General features: G+C 36.5%; 2 protein-coding genes across 3 annotated transcripts in view; both read left to right on the forward strand.

The window, feature by feature from the left end:
* The window catches only part of LOC131193488 (zinc finger protein 850-like), a 201,406-nt gene that overhangs the window by 63,676 nt on the left and 118,076 nt on the right, over positions 1-19,654 (forward strand). The gene's annotated exons all lie outside the window — the stretch shown is intronic.
* LOC131193510 (zinc finger protein 774-like) overlaps positions 6,157-19,654 on the forward strand; it is a 28,587-nt gene continuing 15,089 nt past the window's right edge. The window contains exon 1 of one of the 2 annotated variants that reach the window (XM_058173762.1): positions 6,157-6,259. The gene's annotated coding sequence lies outside the window, so the exon portion shown is untranslated. Of the gene's footprint in view, positions 6,260-6,335; positions 6,357-19,654 lie in introns of those variants that run through there. The other variant, XM_058173765.1, reaches the window with a different exon arrangement.

Consider the following 19,654-nt stretch of genomic DNA (forward strand, 5'->3'; position numbering starts at 1 on the left):
TCCCAGGTTTATTTGCATTACAAAAGGTATTATGTTTAGCATATTGTATATTCGTTGCCACCTGGTCTGCCATTAACATATTAAATTGACTCTGTAATATTTTTCAAAACTGTAGAAAGAAAATCCTTTGCCTTTAAAACAGTGTCAATTCTATATCTCCTTCCTTGATAGAATAGTGTCAGTCCAACTGGCACCTCCCATCTGAATTGAATCTGATGTTTTTTAAGTTCTTGTGTAAAAAAAGCAAATTCCTTCCTGTCTCTTAACATCTTTGAAGGAATCTCTTTCAACACCTTCAACTCCTGTTCTCCAATTTTTAAAGTTGTCTGATATGAAACTTGCAGAATCTGATTTCTCATAGTCCTTTTCACAAAATAAACCACAATGTCCCGAGGAAGCTTTCTCTGTCTTGCAATCCAGGAATTAACTCTATATATTTTATCAATTTGGTAAGCTACCTCTTGGGGGTCCACTTCAATAAATTCAGCCAATGCTTCTGATATAATTTTTCTTAAGTCTTCTCCACGCTCTTCTTGCATACCACGAATTCTAAGAGCTCCTTCCATAAGTTTATATTGTAATATCACAACCTGATCTTCATTTTGATCCACTTTTTTCTGAACACCTTTCATTTCGTCTTCTAAATGCTTATTTGACTGAGAGATCTGTTGCATTTCCACTTCCAATCCTTCAATTTTTTTACTCAGTCCTTGAACTGCCATAAGAATATCTTCTCTTATTTTTGCATTAAAATTCTCCATCATCTCTTTTTGCCTATCTTCAGAAAGTTTTAATTGTTCTTTCAATATTTCCTCAAGACTTGGTTCAGATCCCCTTCTTCCAGAAGGCTTTAAAGGTTTAGCTGCCATTCTGTCTTCAAAAGAATCAGGAATTCAAACTTAATAACTCTCCTTCCCTCCTTTCAGTATAAAAAAACTCCGTTTGTAACAATCCACAAATAACGCTGCTTCATCGTACTAAAAAATTTTACTTTCACTTTCAGACGCCATTTTAAAAGTCAATTAATCAAAGACAAAGAAAGGTTTCAAGTTTCAAAAAGGGAGTCGGTACTTGCTGTTGATTCTGCATCAAAGATCAACGCTTGTGAAATTCCGTCTGCTTAGAATATCAATCAATTTAATAAGTCCTTTAGAGCAGAAGCATTCCTCTCCTTTTCCTGATAAAACAGGAGCGTGCTGAAGTTGGATGGAATTCGTTCATAAATCCAGGAAAATTCGCTCTTGAGAGCAAACCCCTGTCAGACCTGCCACTCTCCACAACTCTGATAACCTCTTTCACCCAGAGGTTATGCTAAGCTCAGTGAACAGTGATTTATTTTCTGTTTCACTGACTTTTACAATCTTCTAACACGGAGTGCTCTGTTAGAGCACCCAGCAGGAGGGTGACGTCACTGGAGCCTCGCAAATGAATCATCCTGATTTTGCTGAGGTTAGGAGACACCAAAGAATTGCAGGTTTGTTCATTTCACAATTCAAAGGACTGGTTCTATATATTTTTTCTAGTGGGTCACTTTGCATAAGATTCCTTGGTTGTGAGCTCTGTGCCTTGCTTTTTTTTCTGCCTCTGAAACTCAGTTTCAGAAAAAACTTTTTTCTGCCTCTGAAAGCCTCCAAAACAGAACTTCAGAAAAAAAGCCTCTGAAGTTCTGTTTGGGAGCTTCCTTTCTGAAGCTCAGTTCATGATGCTTTTTTCAGCCTCTGAAATCTCCGTTTGAGAAGCTGGACGGGGCTACATTCAGAGTATAAAACGCACTCAGATTTTCTCCCTCTTTTTTTGGGGAAAAAGGTGCATCTTATACTCTGAAAAATATGGTACCTAAACTGTATTATTGTTGTTAGTATTGTGTATAAAGTACATTGACCCAGACAATGCACTGTTCACCAAACACTTATGGAGGTTTTTTAAAAAAAACCTATAAATAAAATGATTTAAAAAATCTACCTCAGTGGGGACAAATTATATTTATTAGCCATGGATTTCTGATTTTGGGGAGAAATAAGATGGGACAGTAAGACAGGGAACAGAAGAACTTGGAAGAGCTTATGGCTTTGCTGGCTACCTCAGGAGTTCATTGCAAAGAATGTGATTTAGGAGCTAGACACAGGGCCAGGCAGAAGCCACCACCCAATCAGAGGAACGCTCTGTTTCCTAAGAAGAAAAGTATGAAACTAACTCAGATTGAAAGATGAAAAAGACCCATTATCTGGAGAGTAAGGGTGAACGGATTGCAAACTGAACTGAATTTTGAAAGTTGCAGCTTTGAATTTGCTGTTGAAGTAGCAGGAAGAGCTCAATGGGTAGAATTTGTGGGGAAGATGATGATCCAGGTTGGTGTAGTGGTGAAAGCTACAGGTTAGAGACTGGGAAATACTCAGCTGCAGTCCACCTAAAGTGTGAAGCCATCTGTGCAGCTTTGGCCAGTCCTATCAGGCCTAGGCCTAAGCAAGAAAGGGGGAAACCACTTGACTTGACTGACTTGAAGGCACCAAACCCAAACATCTATTGTAAGGCCCAAGGATGCTGGATGGAAAGCCACAAATTATAATTCGGCTTAAGCATAAAGCTTCCATGAGCTATGGAATATTGAGGGGCAAAAAGTATATCACAATAGGTAGATAGGTAGGCTGTCTGGGGGACATTTACCCTGTAAATGACAGCTTGCTACCTAGGAAGTGCTTTCTATGCCATCTTGAGTTTCTGAATGAAAAGGGAATCAATAAAATTGTGGGGTTATTTTATTCCAGATTCCTTCACACAACAGAGCTCAGAGCCAATATCATCAGAATAGAATAGAAATAGAAGGGACCTTGGAGGTCTTCTAGTCCAACCTCCTGCTCAAGCCATTTCAGAGAAGTGACTGTCCAATCTCTTCTTAAAAACCTACCCAATTTTGATCCAATCCGTCCCTAAGCTGAACAATTTTATCGTATAGATAACCACTAAACTCCTCGGCATGTCCCTGTAATGGGTCATCCTGCACCTCCTGTTGAAGGAAGCTTCAAAACAGGCGGCCCTTATCTGCCGGCGCAATGAGGGAGAGACATAAACGTTCTTCCCTCAATGCCACTAGGTAGGTCCGACTATATGACCTAACTAGTGTCCGATCAGCCTCGGAATGACTGGATCTCCAGGAACTCTCTAGGCGTCTTCTCCGGCATTTCATCTCCCTCAGCTCCTTGGAGAACCCAGGAACTGTTTGAGATCTGTGCCGGGTCAGAACAAGGCATGACAGTCTAGAGGGACCTGTTCCCTAGTTCTTCAGCGTGCCGTGGGCATCCTCAGGAGATTATCAGGAACCTCTCCGGGTCCATCATTTGGCGGAACTTTTCTCTGCTGTTGGTGGCGGTCTGAAAGTCCAGGCAGGAGAGAATGATCTGATGACAAAGCTCGTTTTTCAGAAATCAGATCATTTAACCACTGTCCAGAGATGAAAATCAAATCCAGTGTGCCTCCCCAATGTGAGTAGGCCCATCAACTACTTGCGTCAGGTCCAAGGCTGTCATGGAATGAACTGAGCTGTTGTGATGACACACTGGTCGATGGCAAGTTAAAGTCCCCATGACCATTTCTGAGGTCTCACTGCCACAATCACCTCCAACAGCTCGGGCAGGGCTGTTGTCACGCAGCAAGGAGCCAGATGTAACAAACCCATCTGACTATGGCCCCACTTTACAAAGAGGATTCACAACCAGCAATCTGAGGAACAGTGGTCTCCTTGGTTTAGACTCTCATAATAACAACCACACTATGGCTCGGCTGATGGGGTCTAAGACATTTCAACAAGTCCTGCAGGTTTTGCCATATCCATGGACTTAAATCACATATTAAGAACTTTCTTCTTCAGAAAGAAGCGTCAAAGTTAGAGTCCTCTGAATATGGCACCATTGCTGCTTGCATACCAGCTGCGCCGCGTTTCATTTATTTATCATTTGTGCGCTCTGAAAACAGCATATTCAAGGAGAGCAACTCCAGTAACTTTTATGTTTGCCCAATCTGGAAAAAAAAATATATAAAAGAGCACCTCTGGGACAAGGCTGGTGTGAAATGGTGCATTCCCACCCGGTTGAGACACATACTCAGAATCATCTCTGACCAAAGCAAGAAGCAACCTTCGCAGCTCAGAAAATTGAATGGTGCATTCCCACTTGAGGCAGGTCTCTGGGGCCTAGGTGAATCCATCCTTGGGCACACAAGTGAAGGAGAACAGGTAGCAGTGGGTGGCAAGTGGGCAGAGGCTGCAGCTGCAGGCATCTCAAAACAGAATAAATTTTTTTCTCCTACTGGGTTCTGTGGGCGTGGCTTGGTAGGGGTTGTGACTGAGTGGGCATGGCTGTGAGTGACATTGAGTTGGCCATGCCCACTAATCTCATTTCTATTGGACCACAATAAATGTAGCAAAAAAATTAAATTTCACCCGATTTAACCCTTAGCAGATATACAATTTCTTCCTTTTTACATTTATATCCATTCTCAAACTCAGGAATGCATGCTCTTGGATGCAGCCCTGGCTAGCAGGAATGAAACTGGTTCCCCTGGAGAGACTCACCTGATGGTGAGAGCTGTAGGTTCACTTATTAATATGTCTAAGCTCATAACTGCCAATCAAGAGACTTAAACAGAGGCTTGAGTATAATAGCATTTAATCCTGATCAGGTTCAAATGGATAGTCGTTCCAAACACATAGATGAGACATACATGCAAGGAAGGAGCTACAACATGAGAAAAAGCAAGGTTCTCTTTTATACCCAAAAAGGTCTTTGAAGTATTCTTGAGGAATATCATAAACCATCAACTCTGGCATCTGCATATCCTGGAATCTGGTTTGTGTATCTCATAGTAAATGTCAGTGAATGTAATCTAACTCCAGATTTTCATCCCTCTGCATTGTTTATCTTTTCCTCCTTTGTCTTCTAAATTAGCCACTTGGTCCACTATTTAACAGTACAGAGCTATGTAGATTGCTCTGCTAGTTTGAGATCTGCAGACACCATTTTAGGTTTTAGATCTTAATGCAGGTTAATGCAGGAAGGATGTACTTTTACAGCAGTAAACTTTTAGTGCAAGTGCATGTTCTTCATGAGAAAGGAAATGCAGGTATACAAAGACATCAGCATATACGTTGCAGAAAACAATTAGTATATTTGTTCCCTTCAGAGCCATATTAAATAAGTCATAAAGATTTGGGGTGTAGAGAGGCTTTGATCTCCACTGAGACACACCACCAAGAAAACGTATTGTATAATTCTGTAAAAAAAGTCATTAACTTTTAGGGCTGAGCACATAGTTAATCTTTACAACCTTAAGTAGCATCACATTTCACTATTTCACTTGGCTCAGTTGCAAAGGTCGGTTGCTAGAAGTCAAAAACGACTTGATAGCTTTAATCAGTATAAACATCTTGCAGCCCCCTTAGGTAGAGATAAGCATTTCCTATCCGGAGATGGAAGACAAAATACCTTATACCTTATAACAAAATATAACAAAATATAACAAAATATAACAAAATACCTTATACCAACAGACTTGAAATCCTGGGATTAGAAAACTTACAACTCCGTCAACTTTGACATGACCTGTGTTTAACACACAAAATCATCTATTGCAATATCCTTCCTATAAAAGACTACTTCAGCTTCAATCGCAATATTACAAGAGCAAAAAATAGATTCAAGCTAAATGTCAACCGCTTCAAACTTGATTGCAGAAAATACGACTTCTGTAACAGAGTTGTTAATGCTTGGAACTCATTACCTGACTCCATAGTCTCTACTCAAAATCCCAAAATCTTAAACCAAAAAACTGTCTACTATTGACCTCACCCCATTCCTAAGAGGACTATAAGGGGCGTGCATAAGAGCACAAAACTGCCTACCATTCCTGTCCTATTGTTCCCTTCATTATATCAAATTAATATAGTTGATGAATATTTTTTTACTTATATATATATATATATATTTTCTTCAAGATATGTTGTTTTATATATGACAATTGTTTGTGTATACTGTTGTGACAAAAAGAAAGAAATAAAAAAAAAAGACAAGAGGATGTGCCTAGAAAGCAGGCAATACGGGCTCTGTGGTTGATTTTAAAGAGTTAAAACCATCAAGCACTGCATTGCTAGAAAGGATGAGAGGAGCGAGGAAACAGAGGAACTTCCTCTTCCGGATGACTCATGAGAGAAAGGTGGTATGCAGAGCGGCTTTTCTGCTCTTCCCAGGGTCGAAGCAGCAGCTGGCAGGTGAGTTGAGGGCAGGTGGGAGGAGAGTCCAGGAGCAAGTCGGGCTGTTCGGTTTCCTCCACGGCCTGGAAGCAGAGAAGCAACTGGGCTGAAGCAGGTCAGCTGCTGCTGCAGGTTCCTTCCCTCCCCAAATGGAAGCCCACTGGGGCTGCAGGCTGTGAAACTGGTGGCTGGAATTTTCTGCTGTTGGGAAGATTTGAAAAGTCTCTTTAAAGTTTAAGTTTGATTCTTTGGGAATGGCTATTGAGATTCTCTTCTATTTTGACCCTATCTACTGGGGTGTTGGGTATTCCTGCCAGGTTGGTGTCATCTCAAATTTGATGAGTTTGGTGAATATAAATCACCAGGACCTGATTCTCAGAACAGCAGGATTGGGAGGGAGCTGGCAGATGTTATCTCAGAACCCTTGTATCATATCCTTCAAAAATCCTGGAACCCTGAGGATTGGAAAAGAGCCGATGTAGTTCCCATCTTCAAAAAAAGGGAAAAAACAGACCCAGGAATCTACAGACCAATCAGCCTAACACTGATACCTGGGAAGATAATGGAAAAAATAATTTAAAAAACAGATCATGCCAATTGTATTTCATTCTTTGACAAAATGACTAAATTAGTAGACCAGAGAAATGCTCTGGACATTGTATATTTGGACTTCAGCAAGGCATGAAGTAGACTTGTTGTTGTTATTAGTTGTGAAATTGTATCCGACCCATCGCAAATCCATGGACAGCATTCCTCCAGGCCTTCCTGTCCCCTACCATCCTCTGGAGTCCATTTAAGCTCACGCCTGTTGCTTCAGTGACTCCATCCAGCCACCTCGTTCTCTGTCGTCCCCTTCTTCTTTTGCCCTCAATCTTTCCCAGCATTAGGCTCTTCTCCAGTGAGTCCTCCTTTCTCATTAAGTGGCCAAAGTATTTCAATTTCATCTTCAGAATCAGGCCTTCTAAAGAGCAGTCAGGGTTGATCTCCTCTAGCCTACTTTTTGATACACTAGAAAAATGACGGATAGACAGCATCACCAACAGATGGATTTATAACTGGCTGACAAGCCGTACTCAACAAGTTGACCTTCATGGTACTACATCTACATGGAGGAAGGTGAGCAGTGATATGCCAGACAGTTCTGTCTTAGGCCCAGTATTTTTCAGTATCTTCATACATGACTTAGATGAGGGAATAGAAGGGGAACTCATCAGGGGCGGGTTTCAAAACCCATCGCTACTGATTTGCTTGTGGGCGTGGGCGTGCTTGTGCGCCAAGCTTCTGTGCATGCGCAGAAGCATCTGGGTGGGTGGGCGGAGCTCACCACCCCTACCGGTTTGCCCAATCACTGAACTCATCAGATTTGCAGATGACACTAAGCTGGCAGGAATGGCCAACACCCAAGAAGACAAGCTTAGAATCCAAAAAGATCTTGACAGACTTGAACAATGGGCCCTATCCAACAACATGAAATTTAATCTGGAGAAAAACTTAAATATGAACCAGCAGTATGCCGCAGCAGCCAAAAAAGCTAATACAATTTTTGGTTATGTAAACAGGAATCACGTGACTGTTTAGTACTGCTTTATATAAAGCCTTAGTAAGACCACAACTGGAATACTCCATGTAGTTTTCATCACCACATTACAAAAAAGATGAAACTTTGGGAAAAAGTGCAAAGAAGAGCAACTAAGATGATAAAAGGCCCAGAGACTAAGACATCAAGAATGTTTGCAGGATTTGAATTTGGTTAGTCTAGAGAAAAGAAGGATTAGAGATGACATGATAGTGGTATTCTAGTATTTGAAAGGTTGCCACAAAGAAGAGGGAGTGAACTTATTTTCCAAAGACTCAGAGTTCCCTCCATGTGGGTGGGAGGACTACATGTTGAGTACAATTTGTCACTGAGTTATGAATCCATCTGTGTGGATGGATGTCTTAAGTTTTAAACAAAAACTTACCATCTACTTTGTCAGATGCGCTTTATGGAAATCTAACTATACTGTGCGTAATGCATTTTACTGGTCCACTAATTTAGTTTTTGTTGAAGAATAAGATTTCTTTGGCATGATCTGATTTTAATAAATCCTTTCTTGGCTTCTACCGGTAGTTAAAACTTAGCTTGCTTCTAAGTGTTCTCAGATCTGTTGGTTGATTATCTTTTCCAGGATCTTCCCAGGTATTGTTTCTTACTTCCTTGCCATTTTTTCTCTTTAGTGGACCGTTTCCTTGACATTTTTCTTGTTTTATATATATGTTGAAAGAAACTTGTTTTTGTTATCTTTAACTTTTGTTCCAAGTCTTTGTTCATACTCAGCCTTTGGTTTCCATCTTTGCAGATTCGGGCTATCTGCTGATAATTCTGCCTTAGTTATGTGTCCCTCTTTTCATTTTTTGTATTTATCCTTTTTGTCTTTCAGTTTATCAGAGAGATCTTTATGCAACCATGCTGGCTGCTTCTTGGATTTCTTATTTTTCCTTTTTAGTGATATTGTGTTGGACTGGGCTTATATGATCATATTTTCCAGTGTTTCCCACACTCCTTGCATTGTTTTCTCTTTTAGGATTTTTATCTATGAAATATTGCTTAGGCTCTGAATTTTTAAAATCAGCTCTTCTAAAATTGAAGACACTTGTTGGATTATAGTCTATTGCTTGTGTTTGTATTATATTGAATTCCAGTAAGACGTGGTCGCTTGCCCAAGGTTCCGACAACTTCACCTATCGCTTCTCTATTAGTAAGAATTAGGTCGAGTATAGTTTTTCCTCTAGTTCCCTCTTTTACCTTTTGGATGACATAGTTGTCAGCCAAGTTGGTTAGAAATCTTTTCGGTCTCCTACTTGCTGTAGAGTTTGTCTCCCAGTTGATATCAGGGTGGTTAAAGTCTCCCATTACATCCTGATGTTGCCCTTTTGATATAGTTTGTAATCCACACATGTATTGAAAATGAAAGATGAATAAAATTTACAAGAGTTTTTACTTCCATGTCTTGGCAGTAAGAATGGTATTTCTTGTCCCGTCCATGGTTCAATTCTGCATAATCCAACACTTCCTAAAAAATAGCTCTTTGGTTGCATAGGTAGTCCTCACTTACCACTTCATCCCCGAGCCTTCAAAATTCCTATGGCACAGTAGAAGCAGACGTGCACCTGGTCCACAAAATTTGTGGTAATTCTAGCACTTGTTCAATGACCGTCACTGTGGTTTTAAAGGTTTAGGAAAAGGAGTTGCACCAATTCGGGTTCTGCCAATAGTTGCACATTTATGATGGCCGCGTCATCCCACACTGATAATCTCCATTTGTGACCTTCCCAGCTAGCTTCTGACAAGCAAAATCAATGGCAGGAAATTGCAAGTTACGGTCATATGAAATTGCCTTTAACAACCCACAGTAAGTTGCTTAACAACTACAAAGGAACAGATGTAAGTTCTGTTTGAGCTGCTTGGTGACACAGATATCCGTTTCTTTTCTTTTTTTTTTAATTGAAAAAGTTTTACAACAACAATTAAATTTTTCCCCTCCCCTCCCCCTCCTTCCCCTGTCCCTCCAAAAAACCCCTCCCCCCCCCCGACTTCCCGGAGCAAACACAAGGTATAGTTCAATAAACAAACACAATTATAATCCTTCTCTCTCACATGACCTGACTTCTTCCATTAAAATCAAAAACAACATCCTTCATTCAAAGGCAATCTGGAATTTCTTAATCTGATATCTATTTTGAATATAATCAATCCAATTCTTCCATTATTTAGATATTTTTCTTGAGTACTGTCTTTCAAGAAGGCTGAGATTTTAGCCATCTCAGCCAAATTGGAAACTTTCAATATCCATTCTTCTATTGTGGGTAATTCTTTTTTCTTCCAATATTGTCCAATCAACAGTCTTGCTGCTGTTATTAAGTTCAAAATCAATTTAGTCTCAATCACTGTACAGTCTGTTGTTATTCCCAAAAGGAAAAATTGTGGTAGGAACTTTATCTTCTTCAGAACATTCTGCATAATCCACCAAATTCTTATCCAGAAAGACTTAATTTTCTTACAAGTCCACCATACATGAAAATATGTAGCATCATCACAATTACATCTCCAACATTTCGCTTGCATATCTGGATACATACATGATAATTTCTTAGGATCTAAATGCCATCTATAAAACATCTTATAAAATTTTCCTTAAATTCTGCGCGTAAATTTAACATTTCTAACCAAATTTTTTCCCATGTTTCCAACATTATTGGTTCTTGAATATTCTGTGCCCATTTTATCATACAATCCTTTATTAAATCTCTTTCAGAATCTATTTCTATCAACACATTATACAATCTCTTTATATGCCCCTGGTTTGATTTCTAATTTGTTTAACCAAATTTTCTTCATTTTGAATAATACCAATTTTCTGATCTTCTTTCCATCTAGCCTTTAACTGTCCATATTGAAACCAAGTATAATTCCTTCCTTCTTCTTTTAATGTATCCAAAGATTTTAGTTGTAAACTTCCTCTCATTATATAAAAGATCTTTATAAGTAATCATTTCTTGTTCCTGTTCTATATTTATAATCTCTACTGCAAGCCGAGAACTAGCCCATATAGGAAATTTATAATTTAACTTATAATAATATTTTTCCAGACACGGAAGAGAAATTCTCAACACATGATTCTTAAAAGCTTTATCTACTTTCTTATCATACAATAAATATGCATGCCAACCATATAATAAATCATAACTTCTATATTCAAAATCCTTTCCTCCGTCAAATTAAACCAATCACTTATTACCGAAAGAACAACTGCTTCATAATACAGTTTTAAATTAGGCATTTTAATCCTCCTCTTTCCGTGTATCTTGCATTATTTTCATTTTGACTCTGCTTTTTCCTTCCCATATAAATTTATTAATTCCAATCTGCCATTCTTCCAAATTTTGTCTTTCTTAATTATTGGTATCATCTGAAACAAGAACAAGAATTTAGGCAAAACATTCATTTTTATAGCTGCTATTCTCCACAACAAAGATAATTGTAATTTTTTCCAAGTATTCATTTCCTTCTGAATTTTTTTCCATAACACATCATAATTATTCTTATACAATTTTACATTTGATGAAGTAAGAAAGACTGCTAAATATTTAATCTTTTTTACAATTTCAAATCCTGTTATTTCCTCTAGTTTTTCTTTCTGGTTCTTAATCATATTTTTGGTTAACACTTTTGTTTTATTTTGATTCACTTTAAACCCTGAGACCCTTCCATATTGATTAATTACATCCAACAAATATACACTTGCATTTATAGGCTGAGTCAACATAACAACCAAATCATCTGCAAATGCTCTGACTTTGTATTCATGTCTTCTAATTCTAATACCCTCTATCTCCCTTAACTCTCTTATCTTATCCAATAAAGGTTCCAAAGACAAAATAAACAATAAAGGTGATAAAGGACACCCCTGCCTTGTTCCTTTCGCAATTTTAAAACTATCTGTCAAACTACCATTAATTATTACCTGAGCTGTTTGCTCTCCATAAATTACCCTAAGTATTCGTATAAAACCATTTCCAAATTGCATTTTGTCTGTTAATTTAAATAAAAATTCCCAATGCAAACAATCAAAAGCTTTCTCTGCGTCCAAAAATATAAACGCTGAATCTGATTTTCTTTTCCAAATATTCCAATAAATTCACTATCTGCCTAACATTATTCCTCATTTGTCTCCCTTTTATAAAACCAGACTGGTCAGTATGAATCCTTTGTTGTACAATTTCCATTAACCTATTTGCCATTATTTTGCAAAATCTTATAATCATTATTCAAGAGTGAAATCGGTCTATAATTCCCAGGCTTATTACGATCCAGATCCTCTTTCAGTATCAATGAAATAAAAGTAGTCCTCCAAGATGGTGGCACTCCTCCTCCCATCAGTATCTGATTAAATAACTCCATAAGTGGACCAACTATCTCATCCTGTAATGTTTTATAATATATTGCTGTAAGTCCATCTGTGATTTCCTATTTTTAATTGCTTTATTACCAAAATAATTTCCTCAGAAGTTATAGGCGATTCAACTCTTCCTTTGTTCATTAGTTAAACTTTTAACCTTATATTCTTTCAAATATTTATCAATATCCATATTCAATATTGTATCTCTGGCATATAAATTTGTATAATATTCCAAGAAAGCTTTTTTAATTTTATCCTGTTGAAATCTCACTTTACCCTTGTATTCAATTCTTTCAATAGTACGTGCTTTCTGTCTTTTCCTTAACATATAAGCCAACCACCTCTCTGATTTATTGGCATTACAAAAAGTATTATATTTAGCATATTGTATATTGGTTGCCACCTAATCTGCCATTAACATATTAAATTGACTCTGTAATATCTTTATCGCCTCATTAATTTTTAAATCATGTGGATTATATACCAGTAATTGTTGTTTCCTCTGAATTTCCTCTTCTAAATCCCTACGCTGTTTTTGTAATTTTCTCCTCTGTCTACTATTAATATATATCAAATTTCCTCTCATAAAGGTCTTGCTAGTGTCCCACACCATTTCTGTCGAAGTTCCCTTATTCAAATTATAATCAAAAAATTCTTACATTTGCTTTTTACATTGATTTACATTATCCTCATATCTAAACAAATTTTCATTTATTCTCCATGATCTTCTTCCACCTTCATATTGCAACTTCATCCATCCATATGATCAGTTAAACACCTTGGAAATATCTTTGTTTTCTTAACCCTAGAAAGCAAGTCATTGGTAATTAATATAAAATCAATACGTGAAAAAGATTGATGCCAGTCCGAAAAATAAGTATAGTCTCTATCATCAAAATTCTGCCTTCTCCATATATCTTTCAACTCAAAATCTTCCATCAAATCAAAAAAAGATTTAGGCAGTTTTGCATGCATAGGAATTTTCTTAGAAAGAATTCTTTTATCTTTTCTAATATCCATTACACCATTCCAATCCCCTAATATAATAAATGTTTTATAGTCCCAAAGAGTCAATTTTTCATGTAACAGTTTATAAAATTTTTCTTGTTGTTGATTAGGTGCATATATGCCAATCACAAATGTGTTTTTTCCTTCTAAAATCAATTCAATAGCAATATATCTTCCTTGAATGTCCGTTTCAATTAATTTAGCTGATATATTTTTCTTCAAATATATAACTATACCATTTTTCTTATTCAAAGCAGAAGAAACAAAAATGTTTACCTAATTTCGAATTAATCAAATATTTCTGATCTGATAATTTTATATTTATTTATTTATTTATTTATTTATTAATCATACTTTTATATTGCCCTATCTCCTGGGACTCAGATTTACAATAAATAAAAACATAAATATATACAGAATAAAACATTAATTTAAAAACTTATTCAATAGGCCAATATTTAAAATAGAAATATAAATAATAAAACCCCATTAAAACCAGATTTAAAATGTAAAATTCTAGTCAGTCCATAAATAAATAGATGTCTTAAGCTCGCGAGAAGGTTCAGGTCAGGAAGTTGGCGTCCTGGAAGCTCTTCAGGGTGGGAGCCCCCACAGAAAAGGCTTCCCTGGGTGCCAGTCGGCACTGCCTGGCCGATGGCACCCTGAGGAGTCCCTCTCTGTGAGGCGCGGGTCTGAGAGGCAATGTGGCAGCACGGTCCCCTCCCTATGCCATGGGCGCTTTGAAGATATCCAAGCTCACCCAGGCCACAGGCAGCCAGTGCAGTCTGCACAGGATGTTACGTGAGCCACGAGGCTCCTCTATCACCCGCGCAAGCATTCTGAACTACCTGAGCTCCGGTGCTCCTCAAGGGAGCCCATGTAGAGAGCATTGCAGTAATCCAGACAAGATGTCAGTGTGAGTGACCGTGCATGGCATCCCGGTCATATGAAATTGCTTTTAACAACCCACAGTAAGTTGCTTAACAACTACAAAGGAACAGATGTAAGTTCTGTTTGAGCTGCTTGGTGACACAGATATCCGTTTCTTTTCTTTTTTTTTTAATTGAAAAAGTTTTACAACAACAATTAAATTTTTCCCCTCCCCTCCCCCTCCTTCCCCTGTCCTTCCAAAAAACCCCTCCCCCCCCTGACTTCCCGGAGCAAACACAAGGTATAGTTCAATAAACAAACACAATTATAATCCTTCTCTTTCACATAACCTGACTTCTTCCATTAAAATCAAAAACAACATCCTTCATTCATAGGCAATCTGAAATTTATTAATCTGATATCTATTTTGAATATAATCAATCCAATTCTTCCATTCATTTAGATATTTTTCTTGAGTACTGTCTTTCAAGAAGGCTGGGGTTTTAGCCATCTCAGCCAAATTGGAAACTTTCAATATCCAGTCTTCTATTGTGGGTAATTCTTTTTTCTTCCAATATTGTCCAATCAACAGTCTTGCTGCTGTTATTAAGTTCAAAATCAATTTAGTCTCAATCACTGTACAGTCTGTTGTTATTCCCAAAAGGAAAAATTGTGGTAGGAACTTTATCTTCTTCAGAACATTCTGCATAATCCACCAAATTCTTATCCAGAAAGACTTAATTTTCTTACAAGTCCACCATACATGAAAATATGTAGCATCATCACAATTACATCTCCAACATTTCGCTTGCATATCTGGATACATACATGATAATTTCTTAGGATCTAAATGCCATCTATAAAACATCTTATAAAAATTTTCCCTTAAATTCTGCGCTTGTGTAAATTTAACATTTCTAACCCAAATTTTTTCCCATGTTTCCAACATTATTGGTTCCCGAATATTCTGTGCCCATTTTATCATACAATCCTTTATTAAATCTCTTTCAGAATCTATTTCTATCAACACATTATACAATCTCTTTATATGCCCCTGGGTTTGATTTCTAATTTGTTTAACCAAATTTTCTTCATTTTGAATAACACCAATTTTCTTATCTTCTTTCCATCTAGCCTTTAACTGTCCATATTGAAACCAAGTATAATTCCTCCCTTCTTCTTTTAATGTATCCAAAGATTTTAGTTGTAAATTTCCCCTCATTATATAAAAGATCTTTATAAGTAATCATTTCTTGTTCCTGTTCTATATTTATATTCTCTACTGCATGCCGAGAACTAGCCCATATAGGAATTTTATAATTTAACTTATAATAATATTTTTTCCAGACACGCGGAAGAGAAATTCTCAACACATGATTCTTAAAAGCTTTATCTACTTTCTTATCATACAATAAATATGCATGCCAACCATATAATAAATCATAACTTCTATATTCAAAATCCTTTCCTCCGTCAAATTAAACCAATCACTTATTACCGAAAGAACAACTGCTTCATAATACAGTTTTAAATTAGGCATTTTTAATCCTCCTCTTTCCCGTGTATCTTGCATTATTTTCATTTTGACTCTTGCTTTTTCCCCTTCCCATATAAATTTATTAATTCCAATCTGCCATTCTTCCAAATTTTTGTCTTTCTTAATTATTGGTATCATCTGAAACAAGAACAAGAATTTAGGCAAAACATTCATTTTTATAGCTGCTATTCTCCACAACAAAGATAATTGTAATTTTTTCCAAGTATTCATTTCCTTCTGAATTTTTTTCCATAACACATCATAATTATTCTTATACAATTTTACATTTGATGAAGTAAGAAAGACTGCTAAATATTTAATCTTTTTTACAATTTCAAATCCTGTTATTTCCTCTAGTTTTTCTTTCTGGTTCTTAATCATATTTTTGGTTAACACTTTTGTTTTATTTTGATTCACTTTAAACCCTGAGACCCTTCCATATTGATTAATTACATCCAACAAATATACACTTGCATTTATAGGCTGAGTCAACATAACAACCAAATCATCTGCAAATGCTCTGACTTTGTATTCATGTCTTCTAATTCTAATACCCTCTATCTCCCTTAACTCTCTTATCCAATAAAGGTTCCAAAGACAAAATAAACAATAAAGGTGATAAAGGACACCCCTGCCTTGTTCCTTTCGCAATTTTAAAACTATCTGTCAAACTACCATTAATTATTACCTGAGCTGTTTGCTCTCCATAAATTACCCTAAGTATTCGTATAAAACCATTTCCAAATTGCATTTTGTCTGTTAATTTAAATAAAAATTCCCAATGCAAACAATCAAAAGCTTTCTCTGCGTCCAAAAATATAAACGTTGCCGGAATCTGATTTTTCTTTTCCAAATATTCCAATAAATTCACTATCTGCCTAACATTATTCCTCATTTGTCTCCCTTTTATAAAACCAGACTGGTCAGTATGAATCCTTTGTTGTACAATTTCCATTAACCTATTTGCCATTATTTTTGCAAAAATTTTATAATTATTATTCAAGAGTGAAATCGGTCTATAATTCCCAGGCTTAGTACAATCCTGATCCTCTTTCAGTATCAATGAAATAAAAGTAGTCCTCCATGATGGTGGCACTCCTCCTCCCATCAGTATCTGATTAAATAACTCCATAAGTGGACCAACTATCTCATCCTGTAATGTTTTATAATATATTGCTGTAAGTCCATCTGTGCCCGGGGATTTCCCTATTTTTAATTGCTTTATTACCAAAGTAATTTCCTCAGAAGTTATAGGCCGATTCAACTCTTCCCTTTGTTCATTAGTTAAACTTTTAACCTTATATTCTTTCAAATATTTATCAATATCCATATTCAATATTGTATCTCTGGCATATAAATTTGTATAATATTCCAAGAAAGCTTTTTTAATTTTATCCTGTTGAAATCTCACTTTACCCTTGTATTCAATTCTTTCAATAGTACGTGCTTTCTGTCTTTTCCTTAACATATAAGCCAACCACCTCTCTGATTTATTGGCATTACAAAAAGTATTATATTTAGCATATTGTATATTGGTTGCCACCTAATCTGCCATTAACATATTAAATTGACTCTGTAATATCTTTATTGCCTCATTAATTTTTAAATCATGTGGATTATATACCAGTAATTGTTGTTTCCTCTGAATTTCCTCTTCTAAATCCCTACGCTGTTTTTGTAATTTTCTCCTCTGTCTACTATTAATATATATCAAATTTCCTCTCATAAAGGTCTTGCTAGTGTCCCACACCATTTCTGTCGAAGTTCCCTTATTCAAATTATAATCAAAAAATTCTTTCATTTGCTTTTTACATTGATTTACATTATCCTCATATCTAAACAAATTTTCATTTATTCTCCATGATCTTCTTCCACCTTCATATTGCAACTTCATCCATACCGGACTATGATCAGTTAAACACCTTGGAAATATCTTTGTTTTCTTAACCCTAGAAAGCAAGTCATTGGTAATTAATATAAAATCAATACGTGAAAAAGATTGATGCCAGTCCGAAAAATAAGTATAGTCTCTATCATCAAAATTCTGCCTTCTCCATATATCTTTCAACTCAAAATCTTCCATCAAATCAAAAAAAGATTTAGGCAGTTTTGCATGCATAGGAATTTTCTTAGAAAGAATTCTTTTATCTTTTCTAATATCCATTACACCATTCCAATCCCCTAATATAATAAATGTTTTATAGTCCCAAAGAGTCAATTTTTCATGTAACAGTTTATAAAAATTTTCTTGTTGTTGATTAGGTGCATATATGCCAATCACAAGTGTCTTTTTTCCTTCTAAAATCAATTCAATAGCAATATATCTTCCTTGAATGTCCGTTTCAATCAATTTAGGTGATATATTTTTCTTCAAATATATAACTATACCATTTTTCTTATTCGGAGCAGAAGAAACAAAATGTTTACCTAATTTCGAATTAATCAAATATTTCTGATCTGATAATTTTATATTTATTTATTTATTTATTTATTTGTTCATACTTTTATATTGCCCTATCTCCCTAGGGACTCAGGGCGGTTTACAGCCAAATAAAAACATAAATATATACAGAATAAAACATTAATTTAAAAAACTTATTCAATAGGCCGAATATTTAAAATAGAAATATAAATAATAAAACCCCATTAAAACCAGATTTAAAATGTAAAAATTCTAGTCCAGTCCTGCGCAAATAAATAGATGTGTCTTAAGCTCTGTGAAGGTTCATCAGAATTCAAGTCCTGTTTCCCAGATATCACAGAAAATTCCCTATTTTTCCACTGCCTGTCACCCTGAGAGTCTCTCTGTGAGAGCCAAAATGAAACAATCAGCAATCCCGTATACTATGCCATGGAGCGCTTTGAAGATAATTAAAACCTTGAAGCTCACCGAAGGCCACAGGCAGCCAGTGCAGTCTGCACAGGAGAGGTGTCAGAGCCACGAGGCTCCTCTATCCTGCCGTGACTGACAGTGGGTGCTCCTCAAGGAGCCCCATGTAGAGAGCATTGCAGTAATCCAGACGAGTCACGAGGCGTGAGTGACCGTGCATAGGCATCCCGGTCTAGAAAGGCGCAACTGGCACCAGGCGAACCTGGTAAAAGCTCTCCTGGAGACGGCTGTCAAGTGATCTTGCAAACATATCACATCTTTTAAATTGTTTCAAATAATGGAATATTTTTCTTCTTTTCTGTGCTGAATTCAAACCATTAACATTCCATGTCAAAAATTTATTTGCCATCACTGGCCTCTTGAAGCTTCTGAGCAATTAGCTGAAGACTCTCACTCTTCGGCTTGGCTCCTCCCACAGCTTCAGTAGTAGAATCCCGTTCCTGTCTTTGAAGTCGTTCCTCTATCTCCTTACGCCTAATAGCTCCCCTTGTCACTCTTTGTTCTTGAGGTTGTTCTTGAGGTACTGACATCACAGGTGTAGTTTCAACTTCCCCACTCTGTTTCTCTTGAAGACTTTTATCCACTGTTTCTACATCCACTTTCAATACATTAAAAAGAAAATCTTTTGCTTTCAACTCAGTATCAATTCGATATCTCCTGCCTTGAAAAAATACTGTTAAGCCAATTGGAACCTCCCATCTATATTGAATCTGATGCTTCTTAAGCTCTTGTGTAAAAAACCTAAAGTCCCTTCTATCCTTTAACATTTTAGCAGGATCTCTTTCAAACCAACACCTCCTGTTCTCCTATTTGCAATTTCTTTTGGTATGTAGCTTGCAAAATCTGATTTCTTATTGTAGAAGTCAAAAAATAAATTACAATGTCTCTTGGGAGCTTTTTCTGCCTCGCTACCCAAGAATTAACCCTATATGCCTTATCAATTTGAAAATCAACTTCTCGAGGGTCCATTCCTAACATTTCAGCTAAGGCTTCTGATATAACTTTTTAAAGATCTTCTTCCTTCTGATCCTGGAGACCCCTAATTCTCAAAGCCTTCTCCAACGCTCTATATTGCAATACCACCACATGGTCCTCATTTTTGTCCACTTTATTTTGGAGCTCCAACTTTATTATCCAAATACTGATTTGCTTGACTAATTACTTCCACT

The sequence above is a fragment of the Ahaetulla prasina genome, chromosome 2 (assembly GCF_028640845.1).
Source record: "Ahaetulla prasina isolate Xishuangbanna chromosome 2, ASM2864084v1, whole genome shotgun sequence".
NCBI lineage: Eukaryota > Metazoa > Chordata > Lepidosauria > Squamata > Colubridae > Ahaetulla > Ahaetulla prasina.